Source organism: Callithrix jacchus, chromosome 6, assembly GCF_049354715.1.
Source record: "Callithrix jacchus isolate 240 chromosome 6, calJac240_pri, whole genome shotgun sequence".
Taxonomy (NCBI): domain Eukaryota; kingdom Metazoa; phylum Chordata; class Mammalia; order Primates; family Cebidae; genus Callithrix; species Callithrix jacchus.
In genome coordinates this window covers 146338796-146353488 of record NC_133507.1, presented here as the reverse complement: position 1 = coordinate 146353488, position 14693 = coordinate 146338796, and the positions used below count along the sequence as shown (strand labels likewise).

Here is a 14693-nt window from a genome sequence, read left to right as displayed (position 1 = left end):
AGTCTACCTTCCTGGAGTCTATTCTCACCCCAGCAGCCTGAGTAATCCTTTGAATTCATAAATCAGATTATGTCATCACTCTGCTGGAAACCTTCCAAAGACTCCCTATTTAAACAAGAGTAGTACAAACCAAAGTCCTTACAGTGGCCTATCAGGCCCTACGTGATCTGGCCCCCTGACCCCTCGGATCTCTTCTCTTACTCTCACTGGCTACCCTGTTCTAGCCGCTCTGTACTCCCTGATCATCCCTAGAGGAATGGCCAGGCACTGTCTGCCTTAGGGCATTTTAGCTGGTCATTTCCTCAGCTTGAAACAGACTTCTTCCAGGGACCTCCTACCCCAGCTCTCCTGATCCCCACACCCTGCTTTTTGTTTTCTCTTAACTCTTATCCCTTTTAACATCAATGTAACTTTCTTATGCATTACACATTTGTTCCCGTCATCAATGAGAATTTAATGTCAGAGGCTTGGATCTCTCCTTCCCTTGTTCACTAAGGTGTACCAAAGTCTGTCTAGAGCCTAGTAACTAATCACCTCCCACAAACCTGCCTTACCACAGAGTCTCCCATCTCACTGGATGGGAACTCTGTGCATCTAGTGGCCCAGGTCAAAAACAGTGGAGGCTTTCTTGGCCCTTTTCTCTGTTACACCCACATCCAACCAGTCAGGAAATGTTGTTGGCTCCACCTTTAAAATAATTGCTCGGTAATTTTACGTTGAAGGACTGATTGATCCTTGCGAAGTTGGCTAATAACTTGGCCCAATCTCAATATCGCTAATCCTTTCACATATCCCACACATTGGCCCCGCATTGATTACGTGCGTATGCATGGGTAGTCTTCTCAACGTTAATATTGAATCTGCATTTGCCAGGCTTGACTTCTATTTTGTATATACAGACTTCATTAACTTCCTAAGTGCTGGGACTATGTGCAAAGTACTTAATACATCTTTTAGGTCCAGTTTAGTTCTTCTAGCTATGAGGGCTTCGAAACTGTTAATTAATGGTAATGCAGATACTGACTTGACAATCAGCAGTCAGTCAGAACTCACAGTTCCTGAGATCCCGTTAAAAAGTCCATCTAAATGAACAAATCTTTTATATATATATATATGGTCTTGCTTTGTCACTCAGGCTGGAGTGCAGTGGCACAATCAGGACCCACTGCAGCCTCAGCCTCCCAGGGCAAGTGATCCTCCTACCTCTGCCTCCAGAGTAGCTGAGACTAGATTACAGGTGCATGCTACCACACCCAGCTAATTTTTGTATTTTTTTAATAGAGACAGATTTTCACCGTGTTGCCCAGGCTGGTCCCAAACTCCTGGGATAACTATCTGCCCAGCCTCGGCCTCCAAAAGTGCTGGGATTACAGGCTTGAGCCACACAGCCTGGCTAAAATCAACAAATCTTTGGCCAGACACAGTGGCTCAAACCTGTAATCCCAGCACTTTAGGAGGCCGAGTTGGGTGGATCACCTGAGGTCAGGAGTTCGAGACCTGCCTGGCCAACATGGTGACACCCCATCTCTACTAAAAATACAAAAAATTAGCTGGGTGGTCCATGCCTGTAATCCCAGCCAATGGAGAGGCTGAGGCAGGAGAATCGCTTAAAGCCGGGATGTGGATGGAGGTGGCAGTAAGCCAAGACGGTACCACTGCACTCCTGTCTGGGCAATGGAGCAAGACTCCATCTCAAAAACAAACAAACAAAAATCAACAACAAAAAAACAAATCTTTACTGCATGACTACACCAGGAATTCTACTAGATGCTGGAGATTAACAAAATGTGTTTTAAATCACATCATCTGAGTACGTATATTTTAAACAAATAATCTCAATACAGTGTGATAAATAGTGTATGAATATTGATACAAGGTGAGAGTAATTAACTCAGGGTAAGTCAGAGTTTATCAGGAACATAATGTGGAGAAAGAAATTCCAAGCAAGAAAAATTGAACAAGACTTTTTTTTTTGTTTTTAGGCTTCTGTCCTTAATTATTAGTGTTCCTGATTTTGGCCATAAGAATAAGAGGAGGGGAGGGTGCAGGGGGGTTCAGTTCATGAATCAGAATGCATACATTGGGTAAGTATTTGGATTAAACCATTTCTAAGGTCTCCTGCAAAATTTTTATATAAGATGATTCAAATATCAAAAAAGGACTGTATTAATTTAGTCAAGTTTTGACTCAGAATGCTTTTGGCAAGGTTTGCATGAATAATACTATTTCATGTGCCTGATGCCAAAACTGAAATATTAATAGACTGTGTTAAGATTTAAATCTAGTCATAAACATGTCTCTAAGATGCATGATAATTAGGAGAAAAAGTAATCTGAAGCCATTTCTTTCTGCGAACCATTAGAACTGCAAACAGCTACAATCTGTCTGCATTTTCCTTGAAAGTAAAAATCACAAAACTACAAAGAATAGAAGTGCCTATTCTACTCAGCAGCCTGGGTATAACTGTTTTAGGAAATTTCGACCACTTGTTATTCAACATTTTCTTCTGGAATCTGTAACTTACTGTAGACACCGCTTTTCTAATGAGCATGGATAAATATGTTCACATCTTTACAAAACTAAAAATAAGCAACAAATTCCACCTTTCCCAGAAAATTGCGTGCTTTCTTTTGACATTTTTAAGCTATCTTTTAAAAAACAGGACTGGATTAGAGTGCTGACTCCAGCACAAACTAGGCAATTATCTCCGAGAGCCTGTTGCCCTAGCTGCAAAATGGAAATAGGATTTGTCTTATCTCACAAAGTGTTTATGAGGTCCAACAAGACAAGCGACCTGAAAGGACATCGTCAATACTAAAACAGCATATGTTAACAAAAACTCGTACAGTAATTTCATAGCAGCATTATTCACAGTCGTCAAAAAATTGAGCGCTGTGGCTCATGCCTGTAATCCCAACATTTTGACAGTCCATTTCAGGAAGGTTGCTTGAGGCCAGGAGTTCGGGACCCTATCTCTACAAAAAACCAAAAAAGTATCTAGTTGTGGTGGTGTGATCTGTAGTCCTAGCTACTTGGGAGGCAGAAGTGGGAGGATGGCTTGAATGATCATGCCACTGCACTCCAGGCTGGGTGACAGAGCAACACCTTATCTCTATTAAAAAAAAAATAAAACGTAGAAATAACTCAAATGTACATCAATTGATGAATGGATAAAGAAAATGTGTCATAGCCATGCAATGGCATATTAATCAGCCATGAAAAGGTATAAAGTACTGCTGTCTGTTACAACATGGATGAACCTTGAACACATTTTGCTAAGTGAAAGGAACCAGACACAAAAAGCCACATTTATACTATTCCACTTATATCAAATGTCCAGCATGTAATCCCAGCACTTTGGGAGGCTGAGGCAGGCAGATCGCTTAAGGTCAGGAGTTTCAGTTCAACCTGGCCAGCATGGCAAAACCCTATCTCTATTAAAAATATAAAAAATTAGCCTGGTGTGGTGGCATGCACCTGTAATCCCAGCTACTTAGGAAGCTGAGGCTGGAGAATCGCTTGAACCTGGGAGGCGGAGGTTGCAGTGAACCGAGATCATGCCCCTGCCACTGCACTCCAGCCTGGGTGACAGAACAGGACTCCACCTCCAAAAAAACAAACTTCTTTCTAAAGTACTTAATGCTGCCCCACCAGACTTGTGGACAATAACTAAGGAAGCAATTGATACTTAAAAGAAAGCAGGGAGGCCGGGCGCGGTGGCTCACGCCTACAGTCTCAGCACTTTGGGAGGCCAAGGCGGGTGGATCACGAGATCAAGAGATCGAGATCATCCTGGTCAACATGGTGAAACCCCATCTCTACTAAAAATACAAAAATTAGCTGGGCATGGTGGCTCATGCCTGTAGTCTCAGCTACTCCGGAGGCTAAGGCAGGAGAATTGCTTGAACCCAGGAGGCGGAGGTTGCGATGAGCTGAGATGGTGCCATTGCACTCCAGCCTGGGTAACAAGAGCGAAACTCCATCTCAGAAAAAGAAAAAAAGAAAGCAGGGGTCAGAGGCATGGATGGAGTTTATAAACATGACCACATATGATAAGAACTCCTTCCTCTGTCGGATGAACTCCATGAAGAAGTATAATTTCCTTTTATGAATACAATGCCTTCAGGGACTAGATGTGGGGTCACATCACTTTTTACTCAAAGTTGCACTTACTATTTATTTTGAGCCAATTTCACCTGGGTAAAAACGTGTGTGTGTGTGAAAGTGTGTGTGTGTCTGTGTGTGTTGTGGGTATGTATATGTGCATGGGTGTGTTTATCTGGTGTGTGGGGTGTATGTGTGTGTTTGTGTGCTTGCATGTAAGGGAAAAATGTGGACACAGAATTTGGCCTCTGATCTTGCCTCCATACCACTCATTCTTATCATTTGACATGTTTTAGAAGCATTTTTCCTTAATTTCTAGACATTCTGAATAACTGGTTTAAAAAAAATCTGTCAGCAGATGATAAAGGATCAAACCATGTTCTATTAAAACTTTCACTAAATTACATAATGTGGTCATCCCTAATGTACCACAATATTTATTTCCTAGTGACAAACCATTTTCAAATAATAGGGAACATAATTTTATTTAGTTTGATCATTATGTAAGTATTACACAAAGAAGAAATATAGATCAGACCAAAAAATTCTTCTGGTAACATGAGAACATGAGTTTCACAGAGAATTAATTTATTGTGCTGAGTGTTATACTTTTTCACCCACAGGAATAGCATGGAGCAGTAGATGAATTTAAAAAGAAATTTTAAATGATTTCTTGAAGAGTTTAAGTAAAAGTGAAAACTGGTTAAAAAGCAGCATACAAAAAATGCTCCCATTTCTGTTGTCTTCAGTGTGTAAGCATAGAAAGAAGGGGATGTGGATGACTGTTATAGCAGCCGTATCCAAAAGGGTGGATGGTGGGTGATCTGGACACTTAATGTGCATCGTATTTTCTGACTTCCCTGTAATAACGATGTAATAAAAGAGGGAGTCTTTTTATAAGAAAAAAGTTGATTGCAAATAAAAACACTGTGATCGTTTTAATTCACTTTATAAAAAGATGCACCCCTCCCCACTCTTACTTGTTACTTAGAACAAGTAAGTTCTAGCTTCTCTATGATTTTCGGAAGGCTGATAAAAATTCAGAGTAAGGGGCTGGGTGCAGTGGCTCACGCCTGTAATCCCGGTACTTTGGGAGGCCAAGGTGGGTGGATCACAAGGTCAGGAGTTTTAGTGCAGCCTGGCCAACATGGAGAAACCCCATCTCTACTAAAAATACAAAAAAATTGCCGTGCATGATGACGGGCGCCTGTAACCCCAGCTACTCGGGAGGCTGAGGCAGGAGAATCATTTGAACCTGGGAGGCGGAGGTTGCAGTGAGCTGAGATCGTTTCTCTGCACTCCAGCCTGAGTGGCAAGAGGGAGACTCCATCTCAAAATATATATAATTATATATATATATAATTACTTCTAAAAAGTAGGGCTGTTACCGCAACAGTTTTATCCAGGAAAAAAAAAAAAGAGTAGAGCTGGAAGATAGGGTTCTTCAAGATCAAATTTTTTGTTTTAGTTTATTCCTTTCAATTTTGTTGAAATTATATATTTGTGCATTTTTAATACTAAGATTTTTAGAAAATGCCAAACACTTTGTAAAAATTTAGTCTAATTTCCTACAACTCTTACATATGATGAATTTTAAAATTAAATTTTACTTATAATGATGTCTTAGAAGGAATAAACAATAATTTTGATGGAAATTTATTAGATATATGTATTTTTACACACAGACATATGTAATATATAAAGAGTTGGTTACAAATTCCTTTTTTTTTTTTTTTTGAGATGGCGTTTTGCTCTTTTGCCTAGGCTGGCGTACAATGGCCTCATTCATAATGTGAGTAGGCCTCATTCAATCAGTATACAATGGTGCGATCTCGGCTCACAAAAACCTCTGTCTCCTTGGATCAAGCGATTCTCCTGCCTCAGCCTCCCAAGAAGCTGGGATTACAGGTATGCACCACCATGTCCCGGATAATTTTGTATTTTTAGTAGGGACGGAGTTTCTCATGTTGGTCAGGTCTCGAACTCCCGACCTCAGGTAATCTGCCCGCCTTGGCTTCCCAAAGTGCTGGGATTATAGGCATGAGCCACCAAGGCTGGCCACCAATTCTAATGTATGTATCAATTAACCAGAACACTCCTTTTCCAAACATTTTCAATAAATATACATATTCAAAATGAGGAGGTTAATGTGGTTTTATTTGAAGGGCATATTTAATTATACAGTGTTTTGTTGATATTTATTTGTATCGTTATTTGTTAGTGGTGTTATCTCATCTCTGCCTGCATTATGTTTTATGTCTACTCTCTGCAATTGCATTGCAAATCTTTAAGGGAAGGCACTTGCCTCACAAGCACTACAGCACCTAGTATACATCAGGCACCCAGGATTTGCTGAATGTGTGAACTGATTAATAACAAAACTGTTACCACGTATTTGAGAGTATATATATATTCTTAATGCAGATCCACTGAGAGTAAGGAAAATTGGGGGACTCTAAAAATTCAGAACTCTCAATTTTACACCATGTGATGTTTAATTTTATGTGGCAACTTAACTAAGCCACAAGGTGCCCAGATATTTGGTCAAACATTATTCTGAGTGTGTCAGTGGAGGAGTTTCTGGGTGACATTAACATTTAAGTAGGTAGACCAAATAAAGCAGATTGTCCTCTCTAATGTGAGTAGGCCTCATTCAATCAGTAGAAGGGCTAAATATTAAATAGAACAAAAAGGCTGATCTTCCCTTAGGTAAGAGAGAATTCCTCCTGCCTGTATTAGAACTGTCACGTTTTATTTTATTTTATTTTAAGACAGAGTCTCACTCTGTTGCCAGCGATTCTTCTGCCTCAGCCTCCCAAGTAGCTGGGATTACAGGCACATGCCACCATGACCAGCTAATTTTTGTATTTTTAGTAGAGACAGGGTTTCACCATGTTGCCCAGGATGGTATCGGTCTCCTGACCTCATGATCCACCCACTTCAGCCTCCCAAAGTGCTGGGATTACAGGCATGAGCCACAGCTCCTGGCCACATTTTAATTTGTATATGTTTATTTTATTTTATTTTATTTTATTTTATTTACTTATTGAGATGAAGTCTCACTGTGTCACCCACACTGGAGTGTACTGGCATGATTTTGGCTCATTGCAACCTCCACCACTACACCCATCCACAATACTAGCAGGGCATGGCAGCATTTCCTTGTAGTCCCAGCTACTCTGGAGGCTGAGGCAGGAGAATCACTTGAACCCAGGAGCTCGAGATTGCAGTGAGCTATGATGGGGCCACTGCACTCCAGCCTGGGCAACACAATGAGACATCATCTCAAAAAAAAAAAAAAAAGAATTTATTTCATCCCTTAGGAGAAAAACCGAAGCCATCTGAGAATATCTGGGTAACAGGTGATTTTTGAGGAGGAGATCATGAGGTGAACTTAAACTTTCAGAAAAAAGAAGAATTTGATGATAAAGTCTAAAGGGAGCATATGCAGACAGCGTATACTTATGCAAATAAATGGAGAATGAAAATTATTTAACATCACAGTACATTTCTATTGTATATTGGGCTCATTTGACATGTGCGACATCTCCATGCAGTGACAGCAACGGTCTTATTTTATAGATGAGAAATGTGAGGCTTAAAGGCTTCAGTAATTTTAGAATCCAAGACTCCATACCACGGGAACATACCACCTTTCATCCATGTCTCTTACACGTTCTGCTTTCCTTGGCTGTTCTTCTCATTGTGTTCACTACCTTCTATACAGTTCCAACACAACAGTCACTGTGTTTTTCACAATAAAAGTGAATTATGACGTAAGGCATAGGGTAGACTTTTTCTCTCTGTTTCTGTGAGAGATATCCATTGCTTGCAGAGTGATTCTTCTGGTCCCCAGTGGCCCACAGTGAGGGTTTTATGGAACCAGAGAGGAAACAGAGAGCTGTGCCTCTGCCTCTTATGGACACTGCTTCTCAGACCTCTGGCTAAAGCAACCATGCTTGAAGAGTGAGGCCAAAGCTTGCAAACAAAACCAAAGACATGTAAGCAATTGTTGGTATGGAGGGTATGTTTTTAAATTGGAATCTGAAGGCCTTCAGGTGATACACACTTGACTGCCTCTGACATTTGAAATACCTCTGTGGCCCCTGAAGGCATCTGAACTTGCAGCTTCAGAAGCAGGTCTTTACTGCTAGGGCTCTGGGTTTGTTCCCAAGCTGCACTGAATGGAGAGAGTAGGCAGATGAGGGTAGAGTCAAACACTGTACCCCTTATCTTGCTGTTCAGTTCTCTTAAACTTCACCGTGGCAGGGATTCCGTGTGTCACTTCCTGGGAGAAGGGAACAGCCTCGTGAGGACGCATCTCCAGCTTTCGGAGGGAACTCTGCCTGCCTCTCTCATTTCCCATCTCTTTTCTCCTTTTAACACTTTCCCCTTTACTATCCCATTCCCTAATTTTTCCCAGGACTTTCGCTCCTCCCTAAAGAAATTATCAAGTAAATTCAATTCCAGAATCCCAGGCATGGAACATCAATAACAATAGTTAACATGGATTTATAGTTAACAATAGTCAACATGGTTTATACTACATGCCAGACACTATGTGCTTAATGCTTTAGTATTTTATATGATGCTCAAGGGAATTATTATTTTTTTTTCTTTTTCTTTTTTCTGAGATGGAGTCTAGCTCTGTGGCCCAGGCTGGAGTGCAGTGGCACGATCTTGGCTCACTGCAACCTCCGCCTCCCAAGTTCAAGCGATTCCCTGCCTCAGCCTCTCAAGCAAGTAGCTGGGACTAAAGGTGCATGCCACCATGCCTGGCTAATTTTTTGTATTTTTAGTAGAGATGGGGTTTCACCGTGTTAGCCAGGATGGTCTTGGTCTCCTAATTTCATGATCTACCCGCCTTGGCCTCCCAAAGTGCTGGGATTACAGGCATGAGCTACCGCACCCAGCCAGGAATTAGTAATTCTATTATATGTTTGAAGAGGCTGAAGCTCTGGATGAAGAATGACATTCTGGTGCCATAAGGCTTTAAGATTCTGATCTAGACCTCCTGTCCTGGGCTTTCCGCCACAATATCAGCTCTTCTTCTTCTTTCTCCCCCAGCCATCCAGAGCCATCTTCTGCTGTGAAGAAAAGAGCTGGATTCTGACTCGGGCTGTGAAGGTCTGCCTCAGGGAGGGAAGGATTAGGAAGCGGAGAGGCAGACGACAGAGGACATGAGAGTCTTTCTCCCAGGCTGCAATCCCTCCACCTACCTTCCCCTAACACCTCATCTGCAAAACCAAACATATCCTGCAACACGCAGACTCACCTCCCTCTGAAACTTCATCCGGAGGTCTGGAATACAAACAGAGTCATATTCTTCCCATTAACATAACTTTGACTTTATTTCTTACAAATGAATATCCTGCTCTTATTAGGTCTATCAAGCATTGCCCTGATGTTTCCCCAAATAACATCACGAAGCATCCCATAACACAATGACCCAATCATCTTTCCCAAGAGGGGAGATGGGGAAAGAGAGAGAGAATGGAGAAGAGTCTCCGTGTTCCCTTTCATAGTAAAAATGTATGATACATTTTGTTTCAACTTTGATGCCTTTTTAATATTGTCTTCAGAACTCCACATGAAAGAGGGAAAATAGCCCCCCAAAAATGAATCCGAATATAGAGTCCTAGAAATCCAGGAATACCCAGAGATATCAAATGTACGAGGGTGGGCTGGGCACACTGGCTCATGCCTGTAATCCCAGCACTTTGGGAGGCTGAGGTGGGTGGATCACTTGAGGTCAGCAGTTTGAGACCAGCCTGGCCAACATGGTGAAACTCTATCTCTAATGAAAATACAAAAATTAGCCAGGTGTGGTGGCGTGCTCCTGGAGTTCCACCTACTTGGGAGGCTGAGGCAGGATAATCACTTGAACCCGGGAGGTGGAGGTTGCAGTGAACTGAGATTGCACCACTGTACTATAGCCTGGGTGACAGAGTGAGACTGTGTCAAAACAAACAAAAACAAAGACAAATGTAGGAAGAGGCTTCTGTTCATGAAGACAGGGCCTGTGTAAGCTTGCTAAGTGACCCAGCCTCCTGCTCTCTGGAAGACATCCATGTGATGGTAACCACGGTGGCTTATCAAAGTTAATAAAATAAGATAAAATAAAATCCAAAAAATAAGCAAGGCATACATGCATTCATACATTTATAATGTACTCAGGGCCAAAAATCTATTCAAAGCTAATTGCTAAGCAAATTAACAGACTAACTGCATTGTCTGGAAATTGTTGTTTAGTTATGGGTAACATAACGCAGTGTGTTAAATACAAACTATTCTTGACCCTAGAGGAACTTTTATTTAAGATGAGGGAGAAATTATGCCTTAAAGCATTCATTTTTTTAAGTGGTCCGCCATCTGTTTGGGTGAAAGACTATATAAAGGCCGGTAATTACCATTATCACTAATTATCTGTCACTAGAAATCTTTTTCAGTTTACCATTAGCATTAAATTTAAAGCAAGACACAGGCTTATTAAATCCTAGAGTAGCTCTGTATTCTCTGCAGAGACATTCAGTTTAGAAAACACTTTGATATTCTAATGTGGACTTTAAGACCCAACATATAGTATCCAAGTCAGCTGTATCTCTGCACACAGGCTTATTAAATCCTAGAGTAGATCTGCATTCTGTATAGAGACATGCAGTTTACAAAACACTCTACTATTCTAATGTGAACTTTAAGGCCCAACATACAGTATCCAAGTCTACTGTATCTCTGTACATGAAACTGCCTGTCCAGTCTTCAGAACCAGAGGGCTCTATAATCTGGAATCTGTTAGGTTCTAGGTAAACAGCCAATTACCAGACAGACTCTGGTTGCTGTTAGAGGATTAACAGATGTGTCTAGAGGAGATTCTGCCCCTGGCGTGGAGGCCAAAATCCTTTACAAATCTAAGATTCAGTGATTCTGGGTCATGAAAGAAAAAGATTCTATGTGGTTAACAGATGGTGAGTAAAGCACTCATGCACCTACCTTGTACCGTTCACACAAATGCTCAGAACAGTGGTCGGCCTGCGGAAGAAGCCTGATAAATGCTGCTGCTGCCGCTGTTGCTGTTGTCATTGTTACTTGCAATTGTTGTGGAATGGCTTTTGGCTTCTTGGTTTGGTTTTTTAATTAGGTCATTTGTAGTGATCTACTAGCTTTGTTTTAAAAGTGTTGAGATACCAGGTAGTCTTTTTCTTTTTTTCTAACTTACTAAGTAGACTCTTATTCTAGTTGCCATATTTCTACGTTGTTTTATTTTTTGGCTTGATTTCTCTTTCAATGCACCGTAAAATCAAATTGACCTACTTACTACTTGACTCTGGATCCTAAGGTTTACCCAGGAACCAAAGAATATTTTCTTAAGAAACATGGTAGCCTCCCTCCATGGTGTATCCTCAGACATTAGAAACACCCTTAAAAATCTAGATGCCTCAGTCTGGCATTTAAATGCCCTTGACAATCTGATGCCAGAATGTATTTCCAGCCTCATTACCTTATCGTCCCCTATGTAAATCTTGGGCTACAATAACATCCAGACTATGTCATGACCCTTGAACATCGGAGTCTAATTAATCCAGAAAATTTACTGAATATATATATATATGTATAAAATATCTTTGTTTTCTGCCTTTGTTGGTGCCATTTCCTCTCGCAGTAGTTAATTCTTCCATATTTTACCCACTCATTAAAGCTGTGATAGATATGTCTTAAGAAATGTATTTGCCCAAACTCCTTTCCCTGGAAACTGCCACGCTTCACCTAGTCCACTAGAGCAGCTAAAGGAATGGGCAGAGGTGACCATGTGTTGATCATGTGTTCCCACTCCCACTTTCAGATGAATTAATCATGTTAGATGCACGGCTGACCCAAACTTGACCAATCAGATTTTTCTCCTGGGAATCTGGAGATTAACAGAGCCGTTCAACGTAGAAAGCTTTGTGAAAGCTCATGTAGGGTCTGTTCATGAGTCAACACTATGCCAAACCAAAGTCATGGACAAGACAAAACTATGGATGATCAGAGACCAAAAGTAAGCAAAGAAAGTCAGTTTGCCAAACGAAGAGAGAATACTTGAAAAACAATGCATAGAAGAAGGATCATGCAGTCACATAAAGCAGCAGCAGCTATGATCCTCAGCAGCAGCTCTCCAATTTCCAGCTCCTTTCCCAGCTGTGTCTCATTTACGTGAACATGCTACGGCCTAAAAATAAACCTCTCTTTCAATTGCAATTAATTTGAGTGGATTTCCATCCCTTATAACCATTGAGTTTTGCCTTTAAAAAAAATACGCCTGCTCCGATGACAACTTTTTCATTACGTTTTTCTGAATCATCCCAGCTGAGATGATTCTTGCCTTGCTCTGCTATCTTGTCATGACCTGTCTGCTTCCCTATTCTCATTGCCTTCTATTCACTGCCCCCCCACCTAGAGGCTTAACTCCCCATCCTAAGCCCTGGGATAGCTGTTTCACTATCCGAGGAAATCGGAGAAGGCCTGGCTCAATCACCTAGCAATACTCTGATCAAAGTTAAACCAGATAGATTAGTTCGCTCCTATCACCAAACTCCCATCTCTACCCTTGCTGTGATCATTTGGTATGTGAGCTCCTCCTAAATTGATCCCACCTTGACCTGACCAGTTGTTTTCTGAAACCCCAGTTCTAAGGTGAGGGACTCTGCTGGGCCTCCCTAACCTTGTGAAACTGCTGGCATTAGAGCAGCCGTTCTCAACCTGGAGCGATTTTGACCCCAGGCGTATTTCCGCAAAGTCTTTTATCACAACCTGAAGGGGAGGGTGCTACCAGCATCTAGTGGGTAGAGACCAGGGATGTTGGTAAACATCCCACAATGCACAGGACAGCCTCCGACAACAGGGAATTATCCAGCCCCAAAAGTCAATAATGCAGAAATTGAGAAGCCCTACTTTCAAGTACTGGGCAAATGACCTTGAGCAAGTTATTTCACAATTTTATGTCTCAGAATCTCCCCCTGTAAAAATACAGATATATTTCCTATAAGGGTATCACAGGACTGAACACAGTGCCTTTGGAACTTTAAGTATTCTGTCATAATTATTTTTGCACAGTGAAAATAAATTTTAAATGCTTACGCTATTAATAATCCTTTCTGTATTCTAGCTATACCTTGAAGTTGGAAAAAATCTTGGCAAAGATGAATTCCTTGTGTACTAATCCAACTTTTCAGAGTTCTAAAGGCTTTGATCATATACTCCTCTTGATTTTTTTAGTTTTTTTTTTTTTTGAAACGGAGTCTCATTTTGTCTCCTAGGCTGGAGTGTAGTGACAAAATCTCAGCTCACTGCAACCTCCGCCTCCCGAGTTCAAGCGATTCTCCTGCCTCAGCCTACTGAGCAGCTGGGACTACAGGTGCGCACCACTACACCCAATTAAGTTTTGTATTTTTAGTAGAGATGGGGTTTCACCTTATTGGCCAGGCTGGTCTTGAACTTCTGATCTCATGATCCACCTGCCTCAGCCTCCCAGCGTGCTGGGATTTCAGAAGTAAGCCACCATGCCTGGCCCTCCTCTTGATTTTTTAAAGTAACGTTTTTAAAATAAATTATTTTTATTGGGGTAAAATATACATAATATTAAATGTACTATTTTAATGATTTTTAAGTATATAGTTCAGTGGTATTAAGTATATTTATATTGTCGAGTAAACATCACTCTCATCCAGCTCCAAAACTCTCTTCATCTTACAAAACTGAAACCCTATACCCATTAAAGAGCAATCCCGCATTTCCTCACCTCCTAACCCCTGACAACCACTATTCTATTTTCTGTCACTGTGATCTTGACTACTCTAAGTGCCTCATATAAATGGAATTATACAGCAGTAGTCTTTTTTCGATTGGCTTATTTCCCTTTCAAAAATTTTTAAATTTTTTATTTTTATTTTTTGAGATAGAATTTCACTCTTTTCACCCAAGCTGGAGTGCAATGGCACCATCTCAGCTCACTGCAACCTCCATCTCCTGGGTTTAAGTGATTCTCCTGCCTCAGCCTCCCAAGTAGCTAGGATTACAGGCACCTGCCACCATACCCTGCTAATTTTTGTATTTTTCACAGAGCTGGGGTCTCACCATGCTGGCCAGGCTGGTCTCGAACTCCTGACCTCAGGTGATCTGCTAGCCTTGGCCTCCCAAAGTGCTAGGAATACAGGCATGAGCCATCACGCCCAGCCTGGCTTACTTTCTTTAGCATAATGTTCTCAAGGTTCATCTGTGTTGCAGCATGTGTCAGGAGTTCATTCCTTTTTCCTGCTAAATAATACTCCACAAATAAGTAAATGTGTACTATATTATACTTATTCATTGATCCACAGTGGATATTTAGGGTGTATCTACATTTCAGCTATTGTGAATAATGCTTCTGTGAACATGAGTGTACAGATGTGTCTTCAAGAGCCTGCTTTTAATTCCCTGGGGTATAGACCCAGAATTGGAATTGCTGGATCATACAGTAATTCCATTTTTAGTTTTTTAAGAAACTGCCATACCATTTTTTTTTTTTTTTTTTTTTTTTTTGAGACAGACTCTCACTCTGTCATCAGGCTAGAATG

General features: G+C 41.1%; 1 long non-coding RNA gene across 4 annotated transcripts in view; it reads right to left on the bottom strand.

The window, feature by feature from the left end:
* Positions 1 to 14693, bottom strand: part of LOC118154772 (uncharacterized) — a 122328-nt gene that overhangs the window by 84056 nt on the left and 23579 nt on the right. Inside the window, exons 5-6 of one of the 4 annotated variants that reach the window (XR_013519129.1) lie at positions 9380 to 9405; positions 5820 to 8392 (exon numbers count right to left, since the gene is read on the bottom strand). The exons of the other annotated variants lie outside the window; for them this stretch is intronic. This is a non-coding gene — a long non-coding RNA (uncharacterized LOC118154772). Of the gene's footprint in view, positions 1 to 5819; positions 8393 to 9379; positions 9406 to 14693 lie in introns of those variants that run through there. 4 annotated transcript variants of the gene reach the window in all.